Source organism: Mustelus asterias, chromosome 6, assembly GCF_964213995.1.
Source record: "Mustelus asterias chromosome 6, sMusAst1.hap1.1, whole genome shotgun sequence".
NCBI classification, from domain to species: Eukaryota; Metazoa; Chordata; class Chondrichthyes; order Carcharhiniformes; family Triakidae; genus Mustelus; species Mustelus asterias.
Window position 1 is genome coordinate 105,218,699 of NC_135806.1, and position 16,189 is coordinate 105,234,887.

Sequence of the window (16,189 nt, forward strand, 5' to 3'; positions counted from 1 at the left end):
TGTAACAAACCACATTTTGCAAGTATACGCTTATCTCTATGCATTCCAGAGAGGTCTGTTTGTGAGTTGATGATTTCCTGATGATGTTGAACAGAAGGATAGTAACAATATTGAAAAATATCATGGTGTTGCATCAATGAATCTACAGATGGTCTCAGAAAGGTCATCAGTGAGGTTGTACCTTATGGAGTGTGAAAGCTGTTTAAGAGACTGGAATGTCAGTGGGAAGGGAGAGGCTAGAAATTGGCAGCTGTTGATTGGGAGAGGCTGTTTGAGGGTAAATCCACATCTGGCATGTGGGAGTCTTTTAAGGAACAGTTGTTAGGGCTGCAGGACAGGCATGTGCCTGTAAAAATGAAGGATAGGAAGGGTAGGATTCGAGAACCGTGGATAACCAGGGAAATTGAGGGATTGGTCAAAAAGAAAAGAGAGGCGAACATTAGGTCCAGGCAGCTAAAAACGGAGGGAGCTGTGCAGGAATACAAAGAAAGTAGGAAAGAACTCAAACGAGGAATGCGAAGGGCAAAAAAGGGTCACGAAATGTCCTTGGCAGACAGGATTAAGGAGAATCCCAAGGCATTTTATTCATACGTTAGGAACAAAAGGGTTGTCAGGGAAAAAATCGGACCTCTCAGGGACAAAAGTGGGGAATTATGCTTAGAGCCCAAAGAAGTAGGGGAGATCCTAAATGAATACTTTGCGTCGGTATTCACAAAGGAGAGGGATGTGTTGACTGGGAGTGTCTCGGAGGGGAGTGTTGACCTGTTAGTGAAAATCTCCATTACAAGGGAGGAAGTGTTAGGTTTTTGAGGGAATATAAAGACTGACAAATACCCAGGGCCTGATGGAATCTATCCAAGGCTGCTCAGGGAGACAAGAGATGAAATCGCTGGGCCTCTGACGCAAATCTTTGTCTCGTCACTGGACACAAGTGAGGTCCCAGAGGATTGGAGGATAGCTAATGTGGTCCCGTTATTTAAGAAGGGTAGGAAGGATAACCCGGGAAATTATAGGCTGGTGAGCTTGACGTCCGTGGTAGGGAAGTTGTTGGAGAGGATTCTTAGAGATAGGATGTATGCACATTTAGAAAGGAATAAACTCATTAACGATAGTCAGCATGGTTTTGTGAGAGGGAGGTCATGCCTCACTAACCTGGTGGAGTTTTTTGAAGAAGTGACTAGAATGGTTGACGAGGGAAGGGCCGTGGATGTCGTCTATATGGACTTTAGTAAAGCGTTTGACAAAGTCCCTCATGATTGGTTGGTGCAAAAGGTTGGATCTCATGGGATAAAGGGGGAGGTGGCTAGATGGGTGGAGAACTGGCTTGGTCACAGAAGACAGAGGGTGGTAGTGGAAGGGTCTTTTTCCGGCTGGATGCCTGTGACTAGTGGTGTTCCGCAGGGCTCTGTATTGGGACCTCTGCTGTTTGTGATTTATATAAACGATCTGGAAGAAGGTGTAACTGGGGTGATCAGTAAGTTTGCGGACGACACGAAAATGGCTGGACTTGCAGATAGTGAGGAACATTGTCAGAGGCTATAGAAGGATATAGATAGGCTGGAAATTTGGGCAAAGAAATGGCAGATGGAGTTCAATCCAGATAAATGCGAAGTGATGCATTTTGGTAGAACTAACGTAGGGGGGAGCTATACGATAAATGGCAGAACCATAAAGGGTGTAGATACGCAGAGGGACCTGGGTGTGCAAGTCCACAGATCCTTGAAGGTGGCGTCACAAGTGGAGAAGGTGGTGAATAAGGCATATGGCATGCTTGCCTTTATAGGATGGGGCATAGAGTATAAAAGTTGGGGTCTGATGTTGCAGTTGTATAGAACGTTTGTTCGGCCGCATTTGGAATACTGCGCCCAGTTCTGGTCGCCACACTACCAGAAGGACGTGGAGGCTTTAGAGAGAGTACAGAGGAGGTTTACCAGGATGTTGCCTGGTATGGAAGGGCTTAGTTATGAGGAGAGATTGGGTAAAGTGGGGTTGTTCTCACTGGAAAGACGGAGGATGAGGGGTGACCTAATAGAGGTGTATAAAATTATGAAAGGCATAGATAGGGTGAACGGTGGGAAGCTTTTTCCCAGGTCGGTGGTGACGTTCACGAGGGGTCATAGGTTCAAGATGAGAGGGGGGGAGGTTTAATACGGATATCAGAAGGACGTATTTTACACAGAGGGTGGTGGGGGTCTGGAATGCGCTGCCAGGCAAGGTAGTGGAGGCGGACACACTGGGAACGTTTAAGACTTACCTAGATAGCCATATGAACGGAGTGGGAATGGAGGGATACAAAAGAATGGTCTAGTTTGGACCAGGGAGCAGCACGGGCTTAGAGGGCCGAAGGGCCTGTTCCTGTGCTGTATTGTTCTTTGTTCTTTTTGACTGCTGGTACGCAAATGAACGAGAAGATTGGGTCTGTTCAGACTGCTTCCTTTGAATTTGTTCTTTTAGTATTAATCTTTCCTTTAAAATAATGACTTTTTAAATTTTGTTCTGGTCATTCATGGGTGTCTCTGGCAAAGAGACACTGGTCTCTTTGTCTTTCTTCATATGGATATTGGTAGCTTTAGTATCTGATGAGTCACAAATGGTGCTGAACATTGGGCCTGATTTTACCAAAGCTTCGTGCCTGTTTTCGGGCGCGAAATCACGGTAAAGTTGGGTGTCGGGCCTGTACCGCGATCTGCACCTGATTCCGAGCAGATCGCGGCTTTACCGACACCTGATTTGGGCGCGGGTCCGGTCCGCGCCCGAATCGGGCGGCCCGACGATTCAAATGCATTAGCATGCATTTAAATTGACTTAATGAACTGCGCGCCCAACCCTACCGCCAAATCCCACTTTACCGTCTTCTGGTCCATTCCGAATCTGCGCTTTTAGCGAGCTGCAGAATAAAAGTCCGAAGCGGATTTCTATTCTGCAGGGGAACCTCCGAAGCCCTCTCTGGCTTTGTGAAGTCACCATCCTCCTCTCCTTCTCCGCCCCCTCCCCGCCAGATGATCTGGGTCAGAGAGACGCTCTCTCTGCTTTTTTCTCCCTGCCCGGGCGCGCTGCTTCGGATTTTTTTTCGAACTGCGCATGCGCAGTTCAGAGCTCCAATTGGTCCAGCAGCGCTAAGCCCTGCCCACAGCGCGGATCGGACCGGAGCCGGCAAAACGCGTATGGGCGCGCTGGAAAGAGAATTCCGGGCTCGGATCTATTTGACGCCCAGATTCGGCACTTAGACTCAAAATGGTAAAATCAGGCCCAGTGTGTAATAATGTGCATCCTCACATCTGATCTTAGAATGGAGGGAAGGTCATTAATGAAGCAGTTGAAGATGGTTGGGCCAAGGCAGTACCCTGTGAAACTCCTATAATGTCCTGGGTGTTATGTACTTAAAGTGGTTGCATCTCTGCTGGAATAATATCACGTGACCTATACTGACATAAACAGAGGGATTCACAGGTTTCTGAGGCTCTTCCATCTTGGACCTGGAACAAGCAACATCCCCTAAAAAATTCTGCATGGTGTTTGACTTAAACGCATAAGTGTGGCACCTCATTACTTATCGCTTTGCTATTATACCTGGTCAATACGTAACACTGGGGCGAAGATGACTGACCTCCAACAACCATCTTCCTTTGTACCTGATATGACTCCAGAATTTCCCCCATTCACAATGACTGCAATTTTGTTCGGGCTCCTCGATGCCACATTTAATCAAAAGTTTGGGGCCGATTCTCCCACCCCGGCGCGCTAATTTTCCAGCGCAGCGGGTGGGAGAATCTCGCGGCCAGGCATGCATTCCCGCCACGTCCGCAGCTCCCAGCGCTGGATTTCCAACGCCGTTGGGCCTGCGTTGGAAAATGGCAGAAAGACCAGGTAAGTAATTTTAATCTTATTGTAAAGTAATTTAAATGCTATAAGCAAGCCTGGGACTGAATTCTCTGGGTCCCCTAGCCTCTTCCACCCCGCCAGAGTGGTTCACTCCAGCGGAGATTACACTAACTCCCCACTTTCGGGGAGCTAGCAGCCTGACCCCGCTGGAGTGAAGGGGAGGCAATTGGACCCCCTAGGGGGTCAGTCGGTGGGAGGAGTGGTGTCCCCTGGACATGGGAATCCTGGCACTGCCCAAGGAGCAAAGTGCCCATGCCCAGGGGGCACCTTAGCACTGCCCAATGGGCATGGGGCAGTGCCAAGGGGGTGAGGTATATGGGAGGCTGGGCCTAGAGGGGTGATCGGTAGGGGTTGGGAGTCCCACTGCCACTCTGTATGGGGGTCAATGGGGGCAAGCGGGAGGCCAGCGATCGGGGCGGGCTGAGGTGGGGGGGGGGGGGGTTCAGCCAGGGTGGGGGTTGGGCAAGTACAGCCAGGGATAAGGGGTCTGCGGAGAGGTGTTTACACTGCGAGGGGGGGAAATCGGCACTGCCGGAGGGTGGGGTGGGGGGGATATGTTTGTGGGGGCTGAAGATCGGGTGGTCCGGGATGGGGGGGCTGGCTGGGAATGGTTGTGGGGGGCTGCAATCGGGCCATGAAGGGTTGGGGGAGCAGAACTGCGGGGGTCCCGGGCTAGCCATCGATCGAGCTGGATTTTTCCCATCCCACTGCAGTGAATGGAAACTTGGCTGGGCACCAAATTCTCTGACCTCGCTGCAGTGGGAGCACGGCACGAATGGCCAGTAAGATTGCGCCCTCCATTTCAGATGCTGCTGACCTGCTGAGTTTTTCCAGCATTTTTTATTATTATTGACTTCTAGTTTGATGGTAATGATGGAGTGAGTGAAATGTTGGCCCCTGAGGTTACAGATTGCAATGGAATATATTCCTGCTGTTGCTGAAGGCCCGCAGTGCCTCATGGATGCTGGGTTTTGAGCTGCTGGTTCTGTGCTGATTCAATCCCATTTAGCACAGTGGTACTGCCACATAACATGACTGAGGGTGTTCTCAACATGAGGACGCAATTTCACCTCCACGAGGACTATGTGGTGGTCATTTGTACCGATATCATCATGAATAGATGCTCTTGCAACAGTTAGTTTGGAGACTATGAGGTCAGGTAGGTTTTTCCCTCGGCCGGGATCTTCCAGGTCCGCCAATGGCAACTCCCTGCAGTTGGTTCCCCAGCGGTGAGGCAAGCAAGCCATATAAAATGCCATAGACGTCAGAAGAACCGGAAAATCCTGCTAGTGGCCAATAGCGAGCCGCCTGCATCGGCAGGTGATGATCAGCAGACGTCCCTTATCCATTTTGGATGTGAAGCCCTGAAACCCCATGGGTCTAGAGACATTGTTGAGTTCTCTCAAGGCCATTTCTTCTTTTGTATATCCTGCCGCCAACTCTGGTGGGCCTGTCATGCTGGTGGGACAGGACAAATCCAGGGATGGTGATGGAAGAGTCTGAGATGTTGGCTGAAAGGTTTGTTTTGGTGTGTATGATTATCTTGAGTAACCTTTCAGACAGCTCTCCTCATTTTGGCACAAGTCTCCAGATGTTAGTGAGAAGAACTGTGCAGGTACAACTGTTCCTTTTCATGACCCAGTTTGCTGCGAGGTAGTCTGTGTGGTTTTATTCATACTCACTTCCATAGAGTTGAGACACAAATCAATGGCTTGCGAAGCCACTTCGAGGGACATTTAAGAGTTAAATTGCTTACTGGGGGTCTAGATTCGATATTGGCCAGACCAGGTAAGGACGACAGATTTCTTTCTTCCCCTAAAGAACATTAATGAACCAGATAGATTTTTATTACAATCCGGTGGTTTCATGGTCACCATTGCTGTAAGTAACTTTTTATTCCAGTTTTAATTAACTGAACTTAAATTCCAGAGTTGCCATGCTGAGGTTTCATAGAATTCCTACAGTGCAGAAGGAGGCCAATCAGCCCATTAAGTCTGCACCGACTCTTACCCAGGCCCTAACTCTGTAACCCCATCCCTGTAACCTGTATTTTATCCCAGTAATCCCCTAACCTATATATATCTTGGGACATTAAGGGCCAATCCACCTAACCTACAGATCTTTAGACTATGGGAGGAAACCAGAGCATCCAGAGGAAACCCATGCAGACATGGGGAGAACGTGCAAATTCCACATAGACCAGTCACCCAAGGCCGAATTGAACCCCTGGTGCTGTAGATCTAAATTGCCCCTTAGTGTCAGGGGGACTATCTGGGGTAAATGCATAGGGTGATGGGGATAGTACCTGGGTGGGATTGTGGTCGGTGCCGACTTGATGGGCCAAATGGCCCCCTTCTGCACTGTAGGGATTCTATGATTCTATGATCTTAAGTTCCTATCATGCACTTGCAAGTTGGCTATAACACAGGTGCAGAGTAAAGCTCCTTCTGTCTCTCAACTCAGAAACATCATTGGAACATTGTCAAATTTCCTTCAACTGCATTCCTTTACCCACTGAGTGAGATTGCTAACCTTGTGACAAAAATCCATCCTCATTAGCAAATGAATTAGACGGTAAACACTCATTTCACAAAAGATTATGGCTGCAGCCAACAAAAAGAGACTTTTATTCCATCAGTTTGGGCTGATCGTGAACACAAGGTGTGGAAGTGAAAATAAAAGCAAAATACTGTAGATGCTGGAAATCTGAGCTAAAACACAGAACATGCTGAGAAAACGCAGCAGGTCCGACAGCATCTATGGAGAGAGAAACAGAGTTAACATTTTGAGTCCAATATTAAGTACTGAAGAGGGGTAGAAATGTAATGAATAGAGGGGGTGGAGGAGGTGGTGCCAAACAGAAGGTCATGGAGAGGTCGGAGCTAAGGAGAGATTGACAAAGATGACATGGATACAAAGCAAAGTGGGTGTTAATGGTACATTCAGTTCAACAACTTTAAACTCTGAACATTCCCCTCCATCTTGACCCCTTTTTATTTCCTTGGTTTTGTCCCGATGTAAACACCACCCCCTCCACCACAGGGCCATCTGTCTCGTTTTGCTTTCACTGAACACTGATTTTTGGTCTCCTATTATCACATTCTGCTATCTTGCCTTTACATCACTATCAGCACTTCTTCAGTCCACCATTAATTGTGGCTACCGGGAAAATGTGACCACTGATCACTGCCACTTTGCTGAGGTTAAGAGAAAAGTTCCCTAATCTGTCTGCACATCGGAAGTGCCTTACCATCTAGACCTGTGCCTCTTAAACAAAGCTGGGAAGTACAGCATGAGTGCCAGCTTCCCCACCGGTCACCTTACAAAGGAGGTTGCTTTCAAAAAGAAAATTAGTCTTCAAATGTCCACAGTAAAAAGTCTCACAACATCAGGTTAAAGTCCAACAGGTTTATTTGGAATCACGAGCTTTCGGAGCGCTGCTCTTTCATCAGGTGAGTCACTGGTGTTGTGAGACTTCTTACTGTGCCCATCCCAGTCCAATGCCGGCATCGCCACATCATGGCTTCAAATGTCCAGACCATAATTCCAAGCCCTACATTCAGAATGGCACCTGTCTCAAACATACTCTGCATACCATTGAGGTTTAAGGTGGCATGGATTGCCAAATGTAAGAGTGCCTGCCCCAGTTGTGGTTCTCGTCCCAATTCTTCTCTCCACCCCTGCCACCACCCTGCCTGTCCCCTCTGCGTCAATCATTTTACTTACAACAAGGCCCATCAAATAGGGCAGACAAAGGTTTACTTCTCTCCCTGTAAAGCCATGGTGGAAAGTTTATTACAAGGTTGACATCTGGTGTATCCAGGCCTTGTCTTAGATTCAGGCATTGGGATTATCCTCCTGCCATTGTCCACTGTTTTCATTTTCAGGTGAAATGATGAGGCACCGTTGTAACCTCCAGTCGAACACATAAGCAGCTATCATTGATTACCTAATGTTATAAAGTTCTGATGAAGATCTGACGAATGATCATCCAGACTCAAAACGTTGGCTCTGTTCTCTCTCCACAGATGCTGTCAGACCCACTGAGATTTTCCAGCATTTTTTGTTTTTGTTTCAGATTCCAGCATCTGCAATAAGTTGCTTTGATAAAACTCATGTTTTATATTTAAACTGACTTCATTTATTGAGTGGGTTAAAACTACTGGATAATTAAAAAGACTGAACAACAATATTTAAATGATTCAAATAGTACCTTTAAGATGGTTGAACATTTGTAAAACTGTACCCTACGTATTCCACAGCTATTAGAATGAAACCAGGCTGTCTAAAGATAGCCCACCAGAGACAATCAACCTAGATGGTTGTGAATGACCCATCTCCTGAACCATTCACAAAACATAGACATCATCCATTTATTATCCATATCGAGGTCTATAAAATAATGAGGGGCATAGACAAGGTAGATAGTCAATATCTTTCCCAAAGGTAGGGGAGTCTAAAACTAGAGGGCACAGGTTTAAGGTGAGAGGGGAGAGATAGAAAAGTGTCCAGAGGGGCAATTATTTCACACAGAGGGTGGTGAGTGTCTGGAACAAGCTGCCAGAGGTAGTAGTAGAGGCGGGTACAATTTTGTCTTTTAAAAAGCAATTAGATAGTTACATGGGTACGATGGGTATAGAGGGATATGGGCCAAACGCGGGCAATTGGGATTAGCTTAGGGGTTTTTTAAAAAAAAGGGCGGCATGGACAAGTTGGGCCGAAGGGCCTGTTTCCATGCTCTAAACCTCTATGGCTCTATTAAGCTGGATGTGGAACAAGCCATTAGATGTAATCACTTTGGACAATATATGCACGTTGCAAAGTGGACTCCATCAACCATAATCTAATCATTTCTAAATTGGCTTCTTATGGCCTTGTTTGCCTCATTGCTTAGTTTGTGAGGGGAGATTGTGTAATGAGCAAACTTTGTGATTTAAGACACTGCTTTCCTCTAAACCAACCAGAGAAGAAGAGTGTGTGACAGAATGTGAAACCAGAAAGCGGGCATTCTCTCTCTCTTTAGTCACCCTGCCAGCTTGTGCCCTGCCTGTTGATCAACCAGCCACACACCATGGTTCATAAACATCCACCCAGCAGCTGCTGACTCCAGAAGAAAAGATAGAAATCATCCATCATCTTTAAATCATTGCAAACTGCAATCCAGAACGATCATAAAGTCCAATCTGGAACTGAAACTATCCAAGTCAGCAGTCTACAGGATACCTACACAATCGACTTATTTACTTTGTGTCCAATTTAATCTACCCATCCCATCCCCAAAAGTTTTAACTGTGTGTGTGTGTGTGCGAGTGAGTGTGCGTGTATGTGCGCATAAGAATATGTGCATGCGCGTGTGTGTGCATGTGTGTGTGCATGTGAGTGTGTGCGCATGTGTGTGCGCGCACATATGAGTGTGTGCATGCGCGTGCATGTTCGCGTGCGTGTGCATGCGAGTGTGTGTGCACATGAGTGAGTGAGTGCGTGTTGGAATGCTTTTTAAATTATTTTATTTAGATCGGTTGTTATATACAATGAATGCCATTTCCTTTTCTTTTAAAAATTTACAAGAACACCTGTCTGTGTGTGTCTTTCACAGACACAGCATTTAAACAGTTAAACATTCACTGAATTTGCAAACAAATTCTCCAGTGGCCAAGGGGGGAGTGGAAAGAGAGGGAAGCCGTTCGACCACTTCTCAACAAACAGTAACACAAATGACAAAATTAGTCTGTGGACGTGCAAGGTGAGAAGTTGGAGAAAACCATATCAACTGTGTGGGGTATCAACTGCCCATACCAATACATCTAACTTCCTGACTCTTAAGCAGAGAAAGCATTCAGTACATTATCTCAGTATGGAGCCAGTAATAGCCATTTGTCAGGATCTTGCAGACTGATGGAGAGAGAAATTCTTGAGTGGCACTCACCCAGCTTGTTGTCAAGAAAGTAAATCCAGCATCTCCACGTCATTTGCTCATTTCAGATATCATTTATAAGGAACACAGACAGCAGTCAATGAGAAATGTACCAGTGCATTAGGCAGGTGACTGTTTCAGTGGACAGTCGCAGATCACTCTCTGGAATAATGGTTCCACAGCAAACAAAACATGAATTTGTCAAATTCACCCATTCCCTGAACATTAAATACTGACGCGAGCATTCATCATCCATTTGAAATTGATCTGGACGTTATCGCAATGTTGCATCTCTATGCCACACTCGCCCACCTTTTAAAAGCACTAAATGCCTCGGTGGTAATAATATAGCTGACAGTAATTCTGGTTTGAGGTTCCAGTTTTAATGGACCTTCACCCCTATCCCACCAATTCTGCTGAACAGTTTCTAGTTCATGTGTAAATCTGTTTCAATCTATGCATAAACAAAGAGTTTCTGACCTGAAGTAACATTATAGGCGGGATTTTCCAGTCTCACTTGCCTCAAGTCTGGAAAATCCCACCCGAGGTCAACGGATCTTTTCACGGTTCATATCCCGCCTGCTACGATTTCTGTAGCGGACAGGATGGTAAAATCCACCCCTATATCTCAGTGGGGGGGGTTTTTAAAAATTTGTTTTTAGGATGTGGGCATCGCTGGCTGGTCCCTGAGGGCATTTAAAATTCAACCATGTTGCTGTGGGTCTGGAGTCACATGTAGGCCAGAGCAGGTAAAGGCGACAGATTTCCTTTTCTAAAGGGCATTAGTCGACATTACAACAATCGACAATGGTTTCATGCAATTTTCCAGGATTGACGCAATCTGCCCAACATCTTGTGTTTTACAACACAGATACTCTCCGCCCCAACCAGAAGTCACATAATTGCCTGGGAAAAGGAAACAGATGAAAACCAAGGCCAATGAAGGAAAAATGTGGAAAAGACATGGGTGGAATTTTACAGTCTCACTCATCCCAAAAAGGGTGGCACAGTAGCACAGTGGTTAGCACTGCTGCTTCACAGCTCTAGGGACCTGGATTCGATTCCCGGCTCGGGTCACTGTCTGTGTGGAGTTTGCACATTCTCCTTGTGTCTGCGTGGGTTTCCTCCGGGTGCTCCGGTTTCCTCCCACAGTCCAAAGATGTGCAGGTTAGGTTGATTGGCCATGCTAAAAATTGCCCCTTAGTGTCCTGAGAGAGATGCTTAGGTTAGCGGGATTAGCAGGTAAAATGTGTGGGGATATGGGGGTAGGGCATGGGTGGGATTGTGGTTGGTGGGGCAGACTTGATGGGCCGAATGGCCTCTTTCTGCACTGTAGGGTTCTATGATTCTATGAAAACCTTAAAATCCCGCCCGAGGTCAACAGACCTTTACATAGTCCGCACCTCGCCCGCTCCAATTCCCGTGACGGGTGGGACGGTAAAATTCTGACCATGGTCAATATTATACAGTGCCAACCTGTTGTGTGGGGTAATCTCTGCTGTTATGATTTCAGTAGAGACCAGTAATGGGTTTATTTATTTATAATTCAGAAACCCAGGTATTTATTGAAAAAAATAAACCCATGTAAAAAATTCACAGTTTAAATCAAATGAAGTTTACTATTTAAAAAATCAATGAGGATGAACACTAATAATTATAAATCTACCTTAAATAGTCAGTTACATTAATGATGCTAAAAGTACAATGGACAAAAATACTTGTGCTTTCAACCAAACTTAACTCAAATTTTCTTCTACACTCATTTGAATTTCACCCACAAAACTCAGACCAGATGTTTACCAAAACTTGGAAGATTAACCACTTGGTTTGAGTAATATTTCAAAGATATGTATAAGGGCTGAGATTTCTTAAGTCTTCTGCTTACTTCCGGCAAGGTTTACCCTGAAAATCTCCTCCAACAGTTGCAGACACTCAGATCAATACAGGCCTCCTAACATCTCACCTAGCTCTGCCTTTACATAACTTAATTATACATAACTCGTCCACTATGACCAATTTATATAAAAGGTAGGGTCCGATGTTACCATCGTGTTGTGCCCGTTTTCGGGCGCGAAAACTTGATAAAGTCGGGCATGAGGTGATCCGCGCCCGCCTCCACACGCCGGTTCCCCCTTTACCAAGGCCTGAAAATGGCCGCGATTGGGACTGCGCCTGAAACAGGCGCAACGGCCATTTAAATGAATTTAGATTGACTTAATTTTTTACACAGAGGGTGGTGGGTGCCTGGAACTCGTTGCCGGGGGAGGTAGTGGAAGCGGATACGGTAGTGACTTTTAAAGGGCGTCTTGACAAATACATGAATAGGATGGGGATAGAGGGATATGGTCCCCAGAAGGGTAGGGGGTTTTAGTTCAGTCGGGCAGCATGGTCAGTGCAGGCTTGGAGGGCCAAAGGGCATGGTCCAGTGCTGTAATTTTCTTTGTTCTTTGTTCTTAATGGGCTGCACGCCCAACCTTACCACCACTTCCCCCTTTACCACCGCGTTCACCCATCCGGAATCAGCGCGAAATAGACATGCTCCACAAAAGTCCGATTCGGGTGTTTCAGTTAGTGAGGAGGTAAGTGCCAAGCGTCCGGCGGCTCTCTGTTTGAGTTCAGTGGGGAGGGGGGGGGGGGAAGGAGGGAGAGAAGGGGGGATCCGCTGCCACTCTGTTTGAGATCAGTTGGGGGGCAAGGGGGTCCGCTGCCACTTTGCCTGAGATCTGTGAGGGGGAAGGCGGGTCCGCTGCCATTCCGCCTGAGATCAGTGGGGGGAAAGGGGGGGGGGAGGCGTCCATGATCAGTCTGGGTGGTGGGGTGGGGGTCAGTAATGTTGGGGGAGTGGGGCAATGTCTGTGGGGGCCAGGGTGAAGCATTATCCAGCCCGGGAGCGATGTGGCAGGGGAGCAGCATTCTATCATTTTTCTTTTCTGCGTATGCACAGTTGGAGGCGCCGATTGGAGCTGCAGGATTTCCGGTGCGCTAAGCCCCGCCCACAGGCTTCAGCAGCACGATTCGGAATCACTGATATTTTTTCAGGCTTGAGTGCGTATGGGGGCGCCTGAGAACGGGTCAGAAACACTCCCAGTTTCAAGTCCACCCAGCACTTAGAATCAAAATGGTAAAATAGGGACCCTAGTGTCTACATAAGCACAATCAAGTCCCTTCATCCTCAATTTCTTTATTCCATGAGGTTTTTTTCTTCAGATTATTTCTCAATTGCTGCCTTACCTGTGTGCTTAATACCCTTTTCCTACACCTTTTTAAGGCTTTGGATATCAGACTTGTTGTGGTGATTGTCCTTTTAAGGATCAATCTGCAAAGTAAGGGTCATATGACCCAGGGAACCACTCAGGGAGCAGAGTGGAGGATCACCCTGGTGAGCTTGCAATTCTGTCCAGTATCTTCCCGGGAGCTGGCTGCAGCCATGAGGTTGTCAGCCTCTGGATAGCTTTACCTGTAAATACAGGTGTTGTTGTTTTTGCCTTAACTGGTGAACAAAAATGATTACATTGGTGATGAGTGTAAAAGCGAGCCTAGAACTGAGTATACAGTTTCCATCAAAGTTGAGACAAAGAAGAGTAATTGCAAAAATGCCCTATTTGGATGGATAGATCCTTCTGATGCCTCTGTGGAGGACTGGACACAATACATTGAACATTTAAGCTATTATTTCAGGCCAACGGAATAGAGGAGGGGAAGGAAAGGGAACGGTAATCTTCCTGAGTCGGTGTGGGACCCAGGCTTACAATTTGATTTTCAGTCTAACAACCCCAAGCATGCCCAACTCCAAGTCATTCAATGAGATTATTGAATTGGTAAAGTCACATTTCCATCTGAAACCATCGGTCATATTGCAGAGATTTAAGTTTAATTCAAGGGAGAAGCCCCAGGGGAAACTATTGCAATTTACATCACCAAAGTGAAGCAAATCTTGGAGCACTGTGACTTTAGAACTACTCTGAATGATATGCTGTGGGACAGATTAGTCTGTGGGATGAATAATGAGGCTATTCAATGGAAGTTACGAGCAGAGGCAGATATAAATTTTAAGCGAGTGTTGGAAATAGCATTGACAATGGAGAGCACTGAAATGGGTGCACATGAGTTACAGAAAGCACAAAATGGCTCCATTCAACAGTGAGAGCAGGAACCTGCAGTCAGCAGTGGCGTCAAAAATGAAGATGTGGTAGTGAAGCAGGAACTGAATTCAACCACAATAAAAGAAGAAGAGTTAGAAGAGGAAGTCAAATGGCAAAGCTTGAAGCAGAATGTTATGCTGAAGCAAAATATATTCATGACTTGGAGGAAGGAAGCAAATGTACTGAAGCCAAATTTGCAGATAACACAAAAATAGATGGAAAGACAAGTTGTGAGAACAATTCGAAGAGTTTAGAAAGAGATATTAATAGGTTAAGTACGCAGGCAACAAGTTGGCAAGTGAAGTATAATGTGGGAAAATGTGAAGTTGTTCATTTTGGAAGGGAGAACAAAAGAACAGAGTATTATTTAAATAGAGAAAATTGCAAAACGCTGAGGTGCAAAGGGACTGTGCACGAAACACAGGTTCCAGGTTTTTTTTTGTTTCAAGATAGTGTCGGAGCGAGGTGACTTCTTGCAAGCTGTGCCCAGCATACCTTCTAATTCTATCTTTTACTCTCTTTCTATGCTTCTAAAACTTTATTCTAACTCTTTTAAATTCTCTAACAATGCTTTAATACAATTTCTTACAGATTTGGACACCCTAGCTATAACTGTAACACTGCATTCTGCACTCTCTTGTTTCCTTCTCTAGGAACAGTATGCTTTGTCTGTATAGCGCGCAAGAAACAATACTTTTCACTGTATGTTAAAACATGTGACAATAATAAATCAAATCAAATCAAATCAAAGGTGCAGCAGGTAATCAGGAAGGCTAATGGAATGTTGGCCCTTATTTCAAAGGGGTTGGAGTATAAGAGTAGGGAATTCTAGCTGCAACTGTACAAAATACTGGTGAGATCACATCTGGAGTACTGTGAACAGTTTTGGTCCCATTATTTAAGGAAAGATATTATTTCATTGCAGGCAGTTCAGAAATAGTTCACTGGATGATCCCTGGTATGGAAAGATTGTCTTATGAGGAAAGATTAAACAGGTTGGGACTCTACTCGTTAGGATTTAGAAGAACGAGAGGTGATCTCTTTGGAACATTTAGGATTCTTAAGGAGCTTGACAGGGTAAATGCCGAGAGGATGTTTTCCCTCATGGGGGAGTCTAGGAACAGAGGACATAGTCTCAGAATAAAGAGGTGCCAATTTAAGATTGAGGTGAGGAGGAATGGTGAGTCTTTGGAATTCTTTGCCACAGAGAGCTGTGGGGGCAGAGTGTATGTTTCAGGCTGAGATGGAAAGAAGTTTGATCGGTAAGGGAATCAAGGGTTATGGGGAAAGAGCAGAAAAGTAGATGTGACGAATGTCGGATCTGATATCATCCTACGGAATGGCGGGGCAGGGTTGAGGGCTGAACGGACTACTCCTGTTTCTATTTCTTATGCTCTTATTGTCTTATGGTTACTGTTGTGGGAATACCGCTCCTGTGAATCAAGGGAAATGTTTAAAACTGATTCCACTGCAAAGAACAAAGAAAATTGCAGCACAGGAACAGGCCCTTTGGCCCTCCAAGCCTGCACCGACCATGCTGCCCGACTGAATTAAAACCCCCTACCCTTCCAGGGACCATATCCCTCTATTCCCATCCTATTCATGTATTTGTCCAGATGCCCCTTAAAACTCACTATCGTATCCACTTCCACTACCTCCCCCGGCAACGAGTTCCAGGCACCCACCACCCTCTGTGTAAAAAATCTGCCTCATACATCTCCTTTAAACCTTGCCCCTCGCACCTTAAACCTATGCCCCCTAGTAATTGACCCTTCCACCCTGGGAAAAAGCTTCTGACTATCCAATCTGTCCATGTCTCTCATAATCTTGTGGACTTCTATCAGGTCACCCCTCAACCTCCGTCGTTCCAATGAGAACAAACCAAGTTTCGCCAACTTCTCCTCATAGCTGATGCCCTCCATACCAGGTAAATCTTTTCTGTATCCTCTCCAAAGCCTCCACATCCTTCTGGTAGTGTGGCGACCAGAATTGAACACTATATTCCAAGTGCGGCCTAACTAAGGTTCTATAAAGCTGCAACATGACTTGCCAATTTTTAAACTCAATGTCCCGGCTGATGAAGGCAAGCATGCCGTATGCCTTCTTGACTACCTTCCCCACCTGCGTTGCCACTTTCAGTGACCTGTGTACCTGTACACCAGATCCCTCTGCCTATCAATACTCTTAAGGGTTCTGCCATTTACTGTATATGTCCTATTTGTACCTACTACTACTATCAAGTGCAGTGCAA